Source organism: Stegostoma tigrinum, chromosome 13, assembly GCF_030684315.1.
Source record: "Stegostoma tigrinum isolate sSteTig4 chromosome 13, sSteTig4.hap1, whole genome shotgun sequence".
In the NCBI taxonomy this organism is placed as follows: Eukaryota; Metazoa; Chordata; class Chondrichthyes; order Orectolobiformes; family Stegostomatidae; genus Stegostoma; species Stegostoma tigrinum.
The window spans coordinates 43,360,820-43,377,071 of NC_081366.1; the positions used below are offsets into that span (position 1 = coordinate 43,360,820).

At 40.2% G+C, this 16,252-nt stretch overlaps 1 protein-coding gene across 1 annotated transcript in view; it reads right to left on the reverse strand.

The window, feature by feature from the left end:
• unc5a (unc-5 netrin receptor A) overlaps positions 1–16,252 on the reverse strand; it is an 860,398-nt gene that overhangs the window by 69,553 nt on the left and 774,593 nt on the right. The window lies entirely within an intron of this gene.

Consider the following 16,252-nt stretch of genomic DNA (forward strand, 5'->3'; position numbering starts at 1 on the left):
TTCAAAGTAGGCCACAATACCTCTCTACATTGCTGCATCATTCAATAACATTATGGCTATTATGATGACTCCAATTCCTATCTATGCTTGTTAACCTTTCATCCCTTTGCTCAGCAACCATCTAACTACCACTACTGTGAAACTATTTAAAGACTCTGATGCTACAATCTGTTGATGAAAAAAGTTCCAAAGCTTATGACCTCGATGAGGGAAAAAAAATTAAAATATACCCCTCCCTGGTTCTACACTCCCATAAAAAGAAACATCCTTTCTCACTTCATCCTATCAAGATCTTTATATTTCAGTCAAGTGGTCTCTAAACCTCTTAAATTCGAGTAGCAACAAGCCTAACTTTACAAACTTCCATCAGAAGCAAGGCCATTCATTCCACGTTACTTGCTCTATAATTTTTTTCTGAACTGCTTCCACAGTACCTTAAATAGTACACAAGATATGGTTTCAGCACACCTTATATAAGATTGTTTCAGAGATCGTAGGAACTGTGTATGCTGGAGAATCTGTGATAATAAGGTGTAGGGCTCGATGAATACAGCAGGCCAAGCAGTATCATTGGAGCAGGACAGCTGATGTTTTGAGCCTAGGCCCTTCTTCAGGTCTAGGCCCGAAACATCAGCTCTCCTGTTCCTATGATGCTGCTTGGCCTGCTGTGTTCAGCCAGCTCTACACCTTGTTATCACACCGCATATAAGGTTGTGTTAGCCATGCTACTTCTCTATTCAATTCCTTTCACAATAAACAATAATGGTCAATTAACTCTTTGAATTAGTTGTTCTACCTGCCTTTTGCAAACAGACACTTCATTCCATCTGCATCTCAGAGCTCTTAATCTCTCACCATTTTAATAATATACTTCTTTTTTATTCTTTGTGCAAGGTGAAAAAATTGACATATTTCCATGTTATGATCCCTTTGCCAGGTCTTTGCCCATTCACTTAAACTGTTTATGTCTCCTTGTATGCTCTGCACATCCTTTTTACAACTTATCTTCCTGTGTATTTTTGTGCTATCAGTACATTATTGTTCATTAAATTTCTGAATTTGAGTACATAATTGCAGAGCGAGGAATGTAGAGTATTTGGAACCCAAGTGAACAGAACAATCAATCTTAACAAATCAGACAAAAGGAGTGTGAAATCTAGAATGCAAGGACCGAGAAAGAAACGTAAACTGGAAGGAGTGAATATTGTGACATCAGATGCTGAAAGATACTTAAGAGGCAAATGACTATCAGAACAAAGAAAAGATAGAAACATTAATTTTTAAAAAATCAATTTCAATCTTAGTAACCAGTATGTTTTGAGGTACTGGGAAGCTTTGGTTGTAATTGTTAACCTGTTATGCCAGGAGAGGTTGCTATCAGTAATTAACAATTATTACATCAATAAAAGGAACATTATGTTTGTCTTCAAAATTTTATGCATGCCTTCTAACAAAATCATTAACTGAGAGAAACTGTCAGCTTGACAGCTGGAAATTCATTAATTTCAGTGTGTGAATCAGTTATTTCACTCCTAACTTACAACAATCAGTTTTGAAATTTTCCTCTTACATGGTTTCCCCAATTCATTTATGGATTTGCGATAGATTCTTTCCGTTCAATTTCAATGAACTGCTTTTGTGAACTGTATCCAGGTTTGTCACTCAGTATCCATCAGTCAAACCAGATTGCAGCATGTATTTGGGCTGGATTAGGGATTTAAAATATTGTTGGTCTATTTCAGCTAAACACTGGGGACTCTACTGCTACATTGAAGACATTTTTATAATTAGTTTTGTGTTCCAATTGATTATTTGCTTAGAATGAAGGCAACATTATTGGCTAATATTTACTGGGCCACAGAATAAGGTTACAGGGTGGAGAGGGTGTAAAACCAGATTAGAACATGTTTTACTGTAAGTATGCTGCCAAGACCTTGGCTCCAGATCTTTACAAGTGAAAGGTATCTCACAGAGGGGAGGATGACATGACAGGACCTCAATTAAGCTTTTGAATAATTAACTGACCTGAATTTTATGGCTTATTCCTTATTTTATAAATAGTAACAAAAACCACGTGTCTTTAGATTCCTCATGGTTAAAAGTAGTGACAAGGACGTATTACCTATTGAAGCTTTTACAATCAGTTTGTATGTTCTCTGAAAGCTTCTCATACTCTATTTTTCCCTCTTAATCAATCTTTTTGTCTGCTTTGCTGAAATCTAAACATCTTCATCAAGTCAGAGATAATAGGAACTGCTGGAGAACCTGAGATAACAAGGTGTGGAGCTGGATGAACACAGCAGGCCAAGCAGCACCTGAGGAACAGGAAAGCTGACGTTTCAGGCCTAGACCCTTTCCTGCTCCTCAGGTGCTGCTTGGCCTGGTCTCTTCTTCATTAAGTCTGCTGTTTTCTGTGGCCAATTTGGTAATTTGAGCATATATTGCACCCAAAACAAAAGATTCTAGTTGCAATGTTTAGACTATTGAACACTCACTGGCAGATTAAAAATACTGGAAAATTAAATAATATTTCAGAAAAGTCATTTTTCGTACTAGTCTGACAAAACCTATGGGACTTGACTAAAAAGTGCCATTGTGTTACCTACTTCTAATACTATATCTGTTCTGCACATATTTATAACTAGTATTTACCTTGTGATTAATTTATAATGCACATACAGAGGCAGATTAGCTCAGATACAATTCAGTATATGGTAAACTGAAGGAGAAGGTGATGTAGTGGTAATGTCACTGGACTGGTAATTCCAGGTTGATTTTGTGGGGGCATAGGTCTAAATTCCACCAAGGCAGATGAAGAAATTTGAATTGATCTAAATTTGGAATTAGTAGGTATTTCAATGACAATCAGATTATTATTATTGATCTTCATAAATCCCAGCTGGATCAAAAATGCCCTTAAGAGATGGAACTCTCTGACATTCTTTCTATCTGGCCGTGGTTTGACTCCAGACACATGGCAATGTGGTTGACTATAAATTTCTCTTTGACATGTCCAAGACAGCAAATCATTTCATTGGCAACAAATGCTGACCTTGCCCATGATGCCTACCTACAACATTAAAAAAAAGGTAATCTTGAGCATTATTGCCAGGTGCTGCTTTCAGTTGGACTGTGGTGAGATCATTGTTTCAATGGATAGTGTTCACCAATATTTCTTCTCAGGTGTGCAGTCACATAGCCACTGTGGCAAGTTTCTTTGCACGTTATGAGCATATTGGTCTCTCAGTTATTTGGTATGGATTGCAATATAAAAAAGAAGACAACTTGAAATTGATGTTAAAATTGCTTATCTCAAGGTTCAACAAGTGCCAATTACTCATCTAAATTATTTCAATTGGGTTCACAGTCCAATATAGGACGACCTCAAGCTTCGAGATTTGAGAATACATAGTCCACACACTACTGCGTACTTTTACAAAAATACAAAATACCCAGTTTCTACTCCAAATACTTTGGGGGCTTCACAATGTTTAGCTGAAGCTAGCTAAGGCTATTCAGGCAGTAAAAAGGGAGCAGAGAGGTCAACAGAGGTGGCAGAAAGGTAGAATAGAGTTTCCTGCTTGCTAAAATGCAAACGCTATTTAGCACTGATAAGACTACAAGCAATTCATCAGGTAAAACCTCTTGAATTCTATTGTATCTAGTTGGATATTATGATGAACAATTGACCACATAAGATGAGCAGGAGGCTCTTTGATCATCCCCATCCTTAGCACTTGTAGACCTGTGTAAACGTTTACTTCTTTAGTCAGACATCATATGTGAAGTCCACACTATCACAGGTGCTGATTTTCAATTTTTCTGATGCAATCCATGACCTACAGAAAAATCTTAAGTCCTCTGTGAACAGCAAATCTATGGCCTTTAGTATCATCCTGGTACTCCAGAAATTTCTGTGATTAAGACACAGCTACAGAAGTAGGTCTGTCGAACAACGTGAAAATTGTCAAGATGGCTCCTGTCAAACAGACATACCTAACTTGGTCACTGAGCACTCTATCAGCCTATGTCCTTTTCCAATCACCAATAAAGGCACAGATTGTATTTAACTCTTCAGTGCTTGAGTCTGTTGTTAGGTATGTTCAGTGGTAATTGACTCTGCGCCCCCATCAAAAAAGGCTTGCAGAATGAGCTTCATTCTGCTCCTTAAGAGCTGATTCGTGGCCTCCTTAATTGCTGGCGAGTCAAGAACATGGCCAATGGATCTTCTTGCCTCCCACTTAATTGCTGTGGTGGTGAGAAGTTGGCAAGAATCTCCTCAGGGCCAACCCGCCCAATAATTTGCCCTTTCATCACCTCCAGGGACTGGATAATTGGGCACATTGAAGGAGTCATCGACAGTGCTAAACCCACTCACTACTGTTGCTGATAATGAGTTTGTGTTAAATTTGCATCAAAGTTTCAATCACAGCAACAATGTTGACAGTTTATGATGTACTGAAAATGTAATACCATTCTTAAAACCAGAGAGTTAAATCATTTCCTGGCAGTAGTGTGGAACTGGGAGGTAAGAATTCTCTCTCTCATTCTTGTCCAGCAAGAGTACAGGAGCACACTGTTAAAGTTAAGAGTTTGTGAAATGAAAGGATTAATTTTCTGCTACTTCAGCCTCTTTCCCACTGGGATCTTATACCCTGACATAGGATACTGAGCAAAACAGGTTTTCTAAAATGAAATTATCTTTGTAAAATTGATTTGTAATGCAATGGTTTCCTGTGGAAATATATGATAATGTAACCATTTTACAGTACTTTAAATTTAAGGTGACTCAAACTATTAGAGATCAAAATATACTTTTAAATTTGCTGCTGGACTCCATTCCTGACTGCTCTCACTTACAACACTTGGCTTCATCAATTCAAAATAAATGCTAACATGTTTTATTTCAGGTTTCTCACTTTCATTACAATACAGACAATTATATACAACATTCCATTCTCTACACAAATGATATCAGGTCAACTTAATTTACCAGTGTTTGGAAATTGTGGACTCTGAACTTAAATTAAGCCAGCACTAGATAGAATAATACTGCACAGGATGAGATCATTTGGCTCGTTATGCCTGTATCATATTTTTATCCAATTAATACCAATCTCTTGCTCTTTCCACATATCCTTGTAAATATTTTTCCACTTCTCAAACTAATCAAGTAATAGGTGAAAACATAAATCTAGCCCTGGAAGTAGGAAACTATGGGAAATTATTTCAGATTTTCAGCATTTCCACTTTCCTTTGTTATTCTGAACATGACATTAATTTCCTACTGCTCACTGTATGTGAATCATATTAGTCGAGACATATCACTACAACATTATCACCATTTCATGAAATCAATATTGTTTGTTGATTTCACTTAATATTATGAGGAGAATTTTAAAAAAAAGAAATTGGGCTATTTATTTGTCTTTTCTGGCTGATTGTTATGGCAGCAAGCAGAATCGGTGACGAATTTAGTTTTCCTCTGTGTGAGTTCAGTCTCCAGCGTCTCATTAGGCTTTATTTGACACAAAAACAGCTTATCAGATCCTTGCCTGCAATAATGTACATTTCCCACCTTTCAAATAATTAACAGCCATGTAATGAGCCAAGCAAGGACATTAATCCAGCCCTGGAGGCAGGGAACTGTGGGAAATGAAGAACATCAGTAAATTATAGAACCCAAATCACTGACGTGCCCACTTCATGAGCTTGAAAGACTGATTTTTGGATAGGATCATTAGGAATGGGAGTAAGGCATTTGGGTCATTGAGTCTGCTCTGTCATTCATTAAGATCATGGCTAATCTGTGTTGCTAGAATCAATATATTTGCTTTTACATGAAAAATCAAAATCTGTGTTTTGAATTTAGAAAGTAAAGAATAAACTGGAAAATAAGGAACATAATTTGTGGATGCCGTTTAGCCGAGTTAATACTTTAAACATAGATACTCCATTGAATGTTTTAAGATCAAAGAGCAGTACAGCATAAGCACAGGCTTTTCAACTCACCGAGTCTGTGCTGACACACAATGTCTTTCTAAACAAAGAAGCTTTTGCCTCTATGTTAGTTCTATCCCGCTATTCCCTACCTATTCATATATCTACCAAGATGTCTCTTTAACTTTGCTTTTGTATACACTCCTATCACCTCCTCCAGCAGCACATTCCAGGCACTTACCACACCCTGCACAAAAAAACTTGCCTCTGGCATCTCCTTCAAACTTCCCTCCTTTCACTGTAAACCCAGGTCCCCTGGTAATTGTCATTTCCGCCCTGGGAAAAAGACTCTGACTCTACATTCTACCCATATCTCTCATACTTTTGGAAACTTCAATCAGGCCACCCTTCCTGATCGACATTCAAGTGACGACAAACCAAGTTTTTCTAATCTCTCCTCATAGCTGATACCCTTCAAACCAGGCAACATCCTGGTAAACCATTTCTGTACTCTGTCCAAGGACTCCACATCCTTCTGGTAGTGTGGTGTTCAGAACTGTACATACTAATGACTGATCTCCCCTGAAATATTGGTAATCCTACTGGGCACTGTGTATTTCAGAATCTGTAGCTTCATAATTCCAACAGTTGCAAATTGTTTTCTTTTATTGAAAGTTTTTTATACTTATTCATATTGCCTCCTTCTGTAAATGTTATTGAGATCTTTAAAATAATTTATTGCTGAGTTGTTCGTACTTGTAACCATGTATTTCAACATCCAAACTTGAAGTCCACACAGCAGAATAAAATAAACAGCTGAACATCTCATTGGAACTTTTCAATAGATTTTGTACCCTTAGGTTGCAGGCTGATAAATTAGTAAACCAAAAATGAGTGCATTGCAGTTGGCCACTAAAAAGCTGATGGTAATTGTTGGGGTGGATATTTAATATTTTGTGGAGCTTGTGCATCTGTGACAACACTGAATCAGTTAATGTAACAATTACAGCAAATCTAATTTTAACAGGTGCTATGTTTTACAGGATTTATCTGCTCTATTCTTTTGATTAGCGCTATCTCTTGCTATTTTAGATTCTCCTCAGCAATATACTACAGTTTTCTCTGAAAGCTAATTAACAAGGCATCATGCAGCAGCAGATCTATTATGAACCTTTATTGCTTTTTTTTGAGCAGAAAATAAGTGGCACATTTAAAAATGTTTCAGCTTTACTCCTGTTTTAATCTTAGCTTAATTTCCAACCGTGCTTTTGTTGGAGATTACTTTCACAGTGGGTTTTCTGTAACTGAAGTGCATTATTGTTTACTGTTAATTCAAAACTACCACCAAGTCTCTGTTCATTCAGGCCCACACCTTGCATTATCATTAAACTCATGATAATGGCTCTGCTTACCTCTATCAGTGGAGTTCAATTACCAACTTTGACCCAACTTGCGCCCCTGGACCATGACCAATGACCAAGTATGAAGCCACTGTGCCCAGAATCATAAGTAACTTCATGCTCCTGAAATCTTCACTCTACATCCTCCAACCATGTCGTCCCGTGAGCATGAACAAGATACTTTCTCTTACTTTCCAAAATCCAAGAATGGCCGGGTCAATTCATGCTTGCTGCTTGGTTTTGCCCGATGGAATTTATTACGACCAAGCTCAATTGTAATTTTTTTCTCCTTGTATACTCTCTTTCCACCTCATCTGCTGCCCACTGTCATTTCCACAACCTTCAGTTTCCTAACCCTAGCCATCGCCTTGTCACTCTCGAGTCCAATCTAATCTCCATTTACCAGCACCAGATTCCTCTTCCAGCCAAACTTACTGCACAGTATCCCCTTCAACTCATCTTTTTCCTCTGTGAATACAGATGAAAAGTATTCATTTAAGATTTTGGCCATGTCCACTGAACCGGGCACAGGATGCCCCTTTGGTCTCTAATAGATCCCACCTTTTCCCTGAGTAAACCTTTGTCTCCTTAGACACTAATATTTCCTTGGTCCTATCTGTTAGCCATTTCATGGCCTCTCTTTGCCCACCTAATTTCCTTTTTTAAGCATACCTTTGAAGGTCCTCCCCTGTTTTTCACGGCCCTTTATCTGATATATGTTTCCTTCTTTTTCTTAATCAAACTCTTGATATCTTTGGCATTCAGCATTCACTGGACTTTCTGCCCTCACCCTTTGCTCTTAGCAGAATATGTCAGACTTAAATTCTCACTGTATTATGTTTAAAATCTCCCAATTTTCAAGTAACTGCAAGTAACTGCTCCAAGTCTATTTGCCGAGTCCTGTCTAAAGATATTAGGATTGCCCTTCCTCCAATTTAAACACTTAACTTCTCTGCTACTCTTGTCCCATTCTGTAATGACTTTTAAACTGAACAGTGTTATGCTCACTATCCCCAAAATACTCACCCACTGGAACATCAACAACTTGATTGGCTTCATTCCCTAGGATTAGATTTACACTGCCCAACCTCTTTTAGGACTGCCTACGTACTGGCACAAAAAGGTCTCCTGGATACATTTTTGAAATTCCACCCCTTTAGTACTTTTATGATTAAGGTGATCCCAGTTAATATTAGCAAAGTTGAAATTGCATTCCAATAGTAACTCGATTTGTCTCATGCCTTCATGATTTTCCGACATATCTGCTCCTCGGTCTCCTCCTGACTGTTGTGAGACCTGTAGTATAATCCCAACCATGTAATCTTCCCTTTTTTTAAATGTGTAAGGTCTACCCAGATTGCTTCATTTGAAAACACTTCTATGATGTTCTCTGTCATTAAAGTAATGAATATCTTTATGAATAATGCAATGACTCCCACCTCTCTCATTTTCTCTCATCCCCTCTCCCACTATTGTGCCTGAAGCTTCTGAAGTGTGGAAAATTGAACTGCCAGTCCTGTCCTTTCTTTGATCATGTCTCAGTTATTGTGAAAATATCATGCTCTTACATGCCGATCATCTGCCTTACCAATAATGCTCCTTGCATCATAATAGATAGAATTGAGTTTTCTACACTTCGCATGTGCCTTACACTGCTCATATCTTCTTCACATACTGGAGTGTCCTAGAGTTCCTTCTAAATCTGATTGGACCTTGCTCCCAATTTTACATTGACTCTGTGGCCTGTTCCCCTGCCAACTCAGTTTGAAACTTTCCCAACAACATGAGCAAACCTCCCAGCAAGGATGTTGGACCCAGTCCAGTTCAGGTGAAACATGTCCAGGTCCTACCTATTCCAGAAGCTGTCCGAATTATCCAAAAACTTAGAACCCTCCCCCTGACACCATACCCTTACGTACATGTTCATCTGACCTATGTTCCTATTCTGATTTTCAGTAGTGCGTAGCCCTGAAAGAAATCTGGAGATCACATCCTTAGTAGTCTCCCTCTTTAATCTACTACATAACACCCTCAATTTCTGAGGCAGGATCACATTTCTTTTTTTAACCGTGTCGTTAGAATTAATATGTCTCATGGACTGCTGATGATTCACCCTCCCCCTTCAGAATGCCAGAGAGCCATTTGGAGACATTCCTGATCCTGAAATTAGGAAGGTAACATAGCATTCATGAGTCTCATTTGCTGCCACAAAACCCCCTGTCAGTTTCCCGTACAATCGAGCTCCCGATCACTAACGCTATTCCAGTCTTTTTCCTCTCCTACTGTGAAACAGAGACATCTATGATGCTTTGAACCCAGCAGTTACTGCTTTCCCCTGAGAGACAATTTAGTCCCAGCAATATATTTGTTTGAGAGGGGGCTGGCCATAGGGGACTCCTGCACTGCTGCTCATGCTTTACTCATCTTCCTGGTCAGCCAATGCTTTTCTACCTATGTAATCCTTACTGGTGGTGTGACAAGCTCACTAAGTGTGCTATCCTCAACATTCTCAGCCTCATGGATGCTCCATAGTGAGTCCATCCCAACTTCAGGCACTCCATACACTCAATGAGGAGCTGCAGCTGAACACACTTCCTGTATAGACAGTCACCATCCACACTAGAAGTCTCCCTCACTTCCCACATATTGCAGGAGGAACATTTTATGGGATTGAGCTTTCCTGCCATTGTGAATCTGATCAACGGCAGGCAATAAACTGGCATCCAATTAATCCACCTTGACCACTACTCAGCAAAGCAGATTTTTCTCTTTCAGGCTGTCTCTCTCAATTGGCTCAGAGGTTGGCACTGCTGCCTCACAGTGCCAGGGACCTGACCTGATCCACCCTTGGGTGACTGTCTGTTTGGAGCTTGCACATTCTCCCCGTGTCTGCGTGGGTTTCCTCCGGGTGCTCTGGTTTCCATCCACAGTCCAAAGATGTGCAGGTTAGGTGGATTGGCCATGCTAAATTGCCCATAGGGATGTGTAGATTAGGTGAGTTATAGGAGGATGGGTCTGGGTGGGATGCTCTGAGGGTCAGTGTGGATTTGTGGGGCTGAAGGGCCTGTTTCCACACTGTAGGGATTCTATGGCTGTCCACTACCTCACCTATTTTGGTGTATTCTGCAAATTTAATAACCGTACCTCCCATATTTACATCCAAATCATTTTTGTGTGACGAAAAGCAGTGGACCCAGCACTGAATTTGTGGCCACTGAAAAGCAACCCTCCCCACCACTACCCTCTGTCTTCTACCTTCAAACTAGTTCTGTATCTAATTGACTAGCTCTCCCTGTGAATTAAGCTTAATATCCAGTCTACCATCAGGAACCTTGTCAAACTCTTTGCGAAGTTCATACAGACAACTCCATTGACTTCCTCCAATTAAAAAAATGTAATCCTGGGTGTACCTGCAAGTTTATACCTGTCTTTTTGTGGAATTCATGGAACATTAATTTGTATGTTCTACGCGGCCTCTTCCCTCATCACTTTTTCTCTAATATATTGATGACTGTATTGGTGCCTCTTTTTGTTCTCACCATGTACTGGAAAGATTAATTTGTTATGTTTCTAGTTTTTATCCTTCCTGCATCATCTTTTGATACATCACTGATGTTTCCCTCCCTCAAATTCTCTGTCTCCATTTCCGTGGCAAAGTTGTCTTCCAATAGTCATGATAGACCATGAACTTAGGGTAAACAAACAGGAGGCTGGAAGAACACAGCGAGCCAGGCAGCATCCGGAGGAAAGGAGCAGTCAACGTTTCGGGTATTATCCTTCTTCAGAACTGGATGTGGGGTAGGGGGAGCTGCTGATAAAGGTGGGTGGGGGAGAGAAAGAAGGGGTGGATGTAGAATGGTGGTGATAGGTGCAAACTAGTTGGTTGATGGGAGGGTTGAATCATGTTGGTGGTTGGAAGAGAAGGTCAGAGGTGGAATTGAAGGGAGGAGGTGGGGCTGGAAGGGGAGGTGGCGGATGGGTGGCAAGGTTATTTGAAATTGGAGAACTCAATGTTGAGTCCTTCAGGTTGTAGAGTGCCCAGGCAGAAGATAAGGTGCTATTCTGAAGAAGGTTCCTGACTCGAAACGTTAACTTGCCTGTTCCTCTGATGTTGCCTGCCCTGCTGTGCTTCTCCAACTCCACACTGTGTTATCTCTGATTCCAACATCAGCAGTTCTTATTATCTCACCTTTAAAAAACTCAGTTTACAATATTTATAATACTGTCATAAAATGGTGTCATGGTAGAAGCTGACTGGACCCTCCACTGTGTCAATTTTTTTTCAAGTACTTCTTCTCCCACCCCTATTCACCCCTCATACAGCCAGGATAGCGTTCTCTTTTTGTCCATTTCCCCCCCATACAAGCCTTTATTATTTACTTCATTATCCTCCACCACTTCCATTTCACCAGGAAGCCACCAAACTCATCAGGTACTGCCTTCCCCTTTCAGCATTCTGAAGTCTCTACTCGCTGTATAATAAATACATTCTCTTCAGTTACCTCCAATGTTCTTTCCTTCACCTTCTGTCACCTTCATTTCCTCTGGTAGCTTTATATGAAAGCGCAGGTGATGCAACAGCTGTGCTGCCATTTCCTCTTTTCTGACCATATAAGGCCCAAAAAATGGTCATCAAGTGAAGTATACTTACTTTCAATGTAGTATACTATATTTACTGTTCAATAAGTTTAGAAAGACTAAAAACAGACCAGGAGCATGGGCAGGGTCTTATAGAGATCTCAGCAATGTGGACTAAGGTGAATCTTGTGACAGAATTGTGTTAGAAGTTTAGTGAGGTATTTCTTGACATGGGAGCATCTTACTCCAACGTTTTATGCTTTTCACAGCATTGTGGTAAGTTTCTCACTGGACAGTGGTGAGTTGACAATTAAGGGGATTGTTGCTTGTTGATTGCTTTATTGATGGCCCTGCTACCTAATTATTATTCAGCTTCTGATCTTAAAGCTCACCAAACAAGCTGGACAGCAAGAAAACTTGACTTGGAAAACAGCTGGCTCCTGTGTGCTATGAAGGAATTCGACCTTGGCGATCATGCACCAACATCTTCAAGGGCATTAGCTACATGGACCCATCTACAGACACTGACATTCAATATATACCAGCCTCTAAAACCCTTCTTGGCATTTCTCTGATCCACTTTCAGAACACTTCTGCACTTCAGTATTGCACTTTAATGCTGCAACAGTAACTGTCATTGTAGAGACCAGTAAGGATACTGTACATTCAGTAACACATACCCAGGTCATGAACTGGACCAGGCTACATTTCCTTCATTCACCGTCATAGTGCTCACTTCCTCTTAGTCTATATGCAGGCTCAAAACATTACTGCCCTGTCGTGCCATTTTTCTCATCAACCAGAGATACCACTCTCATATCCTACAAAGGCAGGAAGATTTTGATGGTTGTCAGCTTGTTCAATCAAGTCATTGGATACTCTTTGCTGAAGGGGTCTTGGCAATAGTCACTCAAGGGCAGTCTCTCATATTGTTACAGGAGCTTGGAAATCGTCAGTCAGTCATTCAAGGTAGTCAGAGTTAGGCTGCTCTCCACATAAGGGAGGAGGCCTGGATGCAAGAAAACCCAGCATCTGCCTTGAACCTTTCTGTCATATTTTGGATTAGTAATCTCAAAAAGCAGCCAGGCAGGTTATTAAAGGAGAGGAAAGTGATGGCACAGATGTTACTTTTGGTGTAGGTGGGGAGGTACCCAAGCAAATAATTAGGTAGCATAAAGGGCATGCAGAGCGAGTGTTGTCATGTTTCGGTGGGCGACAGCAAATGCAGGAAGAAGTCACAAGCAATGAAGCGCAGCGTGGCCTTGATGGCAGATTGTGCAGAGTGAGCGTGAGGTTGAACAGAAGGTGCCACTTATAATACTGGAGTGGAGTTTCCTACAGTGTTGGGAATTCCTCCAGACAGCTGAAATTGCTTTTACCCAAGTGGCAATCATGGAATAGGGTAGCATGGTCTGGCGTCATGGCCTCCATTGTTAGTCCTCTGGGAAGAGGAAGAATTGCTTCAGTGCCAACCACTCCCAGCATGACCACCGGGACCCTATCCACAAAGTGGGGTACCAATCTCCCCCCCAAAATGGCACTATTGCAAGAGATGCCAGTGAATTCTGGGAATCAAGGCAGAGGTAAATGGTTTTGTGAACTGTGCTTGACAAGGTGTGCCAGTAAATGAATGACTGTGCAATAAGAATGGCATAGATAGTTAATGAGGTGAGTTTGGTAAAATAATGTGAGAAGGCCCATTAGGCATTGCAGTGGAAATCTCTCAAAAAGCAACTTCACACCTAAAGCAAAAAACCAAAGATTCAGCCCCAGCTGATCACTTTGCAGTACCCCTCAATTCAATCTGCAGGCACAACCACAAGTTTCCAGTTGATTGCCATTTTAATTCTAAACCTTGTTCCCATTTCAATCATTATGCATATGGCCTGTTACAACATTTCAATAAAACTCAATACAAGCAAGATGAAAATCGCCTTATTTTCTGACTCACACTTAGAACGTAGACATAGAACGTAGAACAATACAGCACAGAACAGGCCCTTCGGCCCTCGATGTTGTGCTGACCTGTGAACTAATCTAAGCCCCTCCCCCTACGCTATCCCATCATTATCCATATGCTTATCGAAGGACTGTTTAAATGCCCCTAATGTGGCTGAGTTCACTACATTGGCAGGCAGGGCGTTCCACGCCCTTACCACTCTCTGAATAAAGAACCTGCCTCTGACATCTGCCTTAAATCTATCACCCCTTAATTTGTAGCTATGTCCCCTTGTACAAGCTGAAGTCATCATCCTCGGAAAAAAACTCTCACAGTCCACCCTATCTAATCCTCTGATCATCTTGTATGTCTCTATAAATCCCCTCTTAGCCTCCTTCTCTCCTATGAGAACAGACCCAAGTCCCTCAGCCTTTCTTCATAGGGCCTGTGCTCCAGACCAGGCAACATGCTGGTAAATCTCCTCTGCACCTTTTCCAGTGCTTCCACACCCTAACCTTTTGGACTCAATACTGAGTTCGGTAAGTTTAAATTATAAACTCTATTTTATTATTGTCCTTTCTCGGTTTGATCAGCTGGTCTTGTCTTGTTTCTTTCTTGCCGCATTATCCACTACATTTTTTTTTAAACTTCACGATCTCTGTTACTACAATCTTTGGCTGTTCCATCATGAAATCTTCTCCTATTTAATCTTTTCTACCCTACCACAGAGCTTTTCTCATGTATTTTTCCTGCCCTCTCCCCACTTCCACGGACTTAAAACCTCTTACATTTCTATCTTCCTTCAATTCTGATGCAAGTTCACTCAGTCTTAAGCATTGAGCAAGATCTTCCCCTCCCTTTCAGTGGTAAGGCAGTTGTTGAAAAGGCCTAATAATTGAGTTCACTGGTACTGGAGATATTCCTGCACTCTTCCCTCTACCTTTGCCATCAAATTGGCCCATGGCCCAACACACTAACAAGTAAGAGTCTTTCATGGCCAAGCAAGGGTCTCCATTTATCAACTGCCCAATTACATGCCTTCCGGACAAATGCACAAAATATCCGCTGCCCTTGACAGTCAAACCAGCACAGCCGTTCTACAGGTTGCGGAGATGATTCCATTTTCTCCAATCTGGCAACAGGAGGAATCAATCAGGACAGGGGGCTGATGCCGTTGCCTCTGACCCTCCTGTTGACCCCTTCCCCGTAACTGCCTTTGGTTTCTTGAGTTTTACAGCCCAGGTCTACAATGACTCTCTGCAGCTCCCAGCAGACTGCCAGCCTCCAAGTGGCTGGCAATTCAAGTGGGCTGTGACTTATTGGTCACTTATCAAACCTGATAGATCAACAAGCACTGAAGCACCTGATTGCTGCTTTCACAATGGTGGGTTGTGACAGGGCTTACTCACCCTTTGAGACTCACACCTCCACATTTTATGCAAAAAATACACCAAATCACTGGTAATTCCTTCTCTTGCTCCACAGATGATACCTCACCTGCTGAGCTCTGACAACATTTTTTTTCCTTTTACTTTAAATTTCCAGCAGCATCAGCAATTTGCTTTTTATTTAGCATATCTTAAAATCGTTTGATGTAAGTTCACATTGGCTTGTGCACTGCACTAATCTACTTATGTAACCTAAAACTTTACTTTAACAAATTATCTTCTTATTATTAGCATTTACAAATAAGCTAGTGCTAATATTTAGTCAAAACTTCAAATACAAACGTTGAAACAGCAAATAATAATTTAAATGAGTCTATGACACCTATTAATAATAGTTCAATTTTGGAGTTGACATCTTCAAGAATTATTTATAAGTGACACTGGCTGACAGAATGTTGAGTTCAATAAGTCTAGTAATTTGTAGGTTGGATGAGCATTAGTACTGCTGAATTCTTGTAAAATCTTAGCTAATTTTCAAACATTCTTCAGAGAAGGGAACCTGCTACCTTCATCTATGTTTTTCTATTTGTGACCTTTGTCTCACATTAGGTAATTGACCCTAAATGTTGACAGGGAAATGAGTTCTGGGCAATAATCTTCTCAGTACTCAGTGTCACCTTTAATTCAAAAGGCAATGAACACACCCATTGTGTACAAACTTTGATGTCATTATTGTTGGATGTGTTTTTCTGTCTGTTTAATATTGTAAATTGTTATGCCAATATTTCTCATTCGATATTGACACATCTTCTGTTGTGAGGCAGCTTCAGGCTCTGACCATTAGATGGAACTACAGTTCAATTTTCTGAAATCACTTGTGACATTCAATTCTCAACTTCGATACACGCTAAAACATTCATTTAAAGGAAGTGTTTTTTTTAACCTAAGGACATTATTTTTACATTGATGGCTATCTCATAAATGAAGCTGTGCCACATGAGAATGCA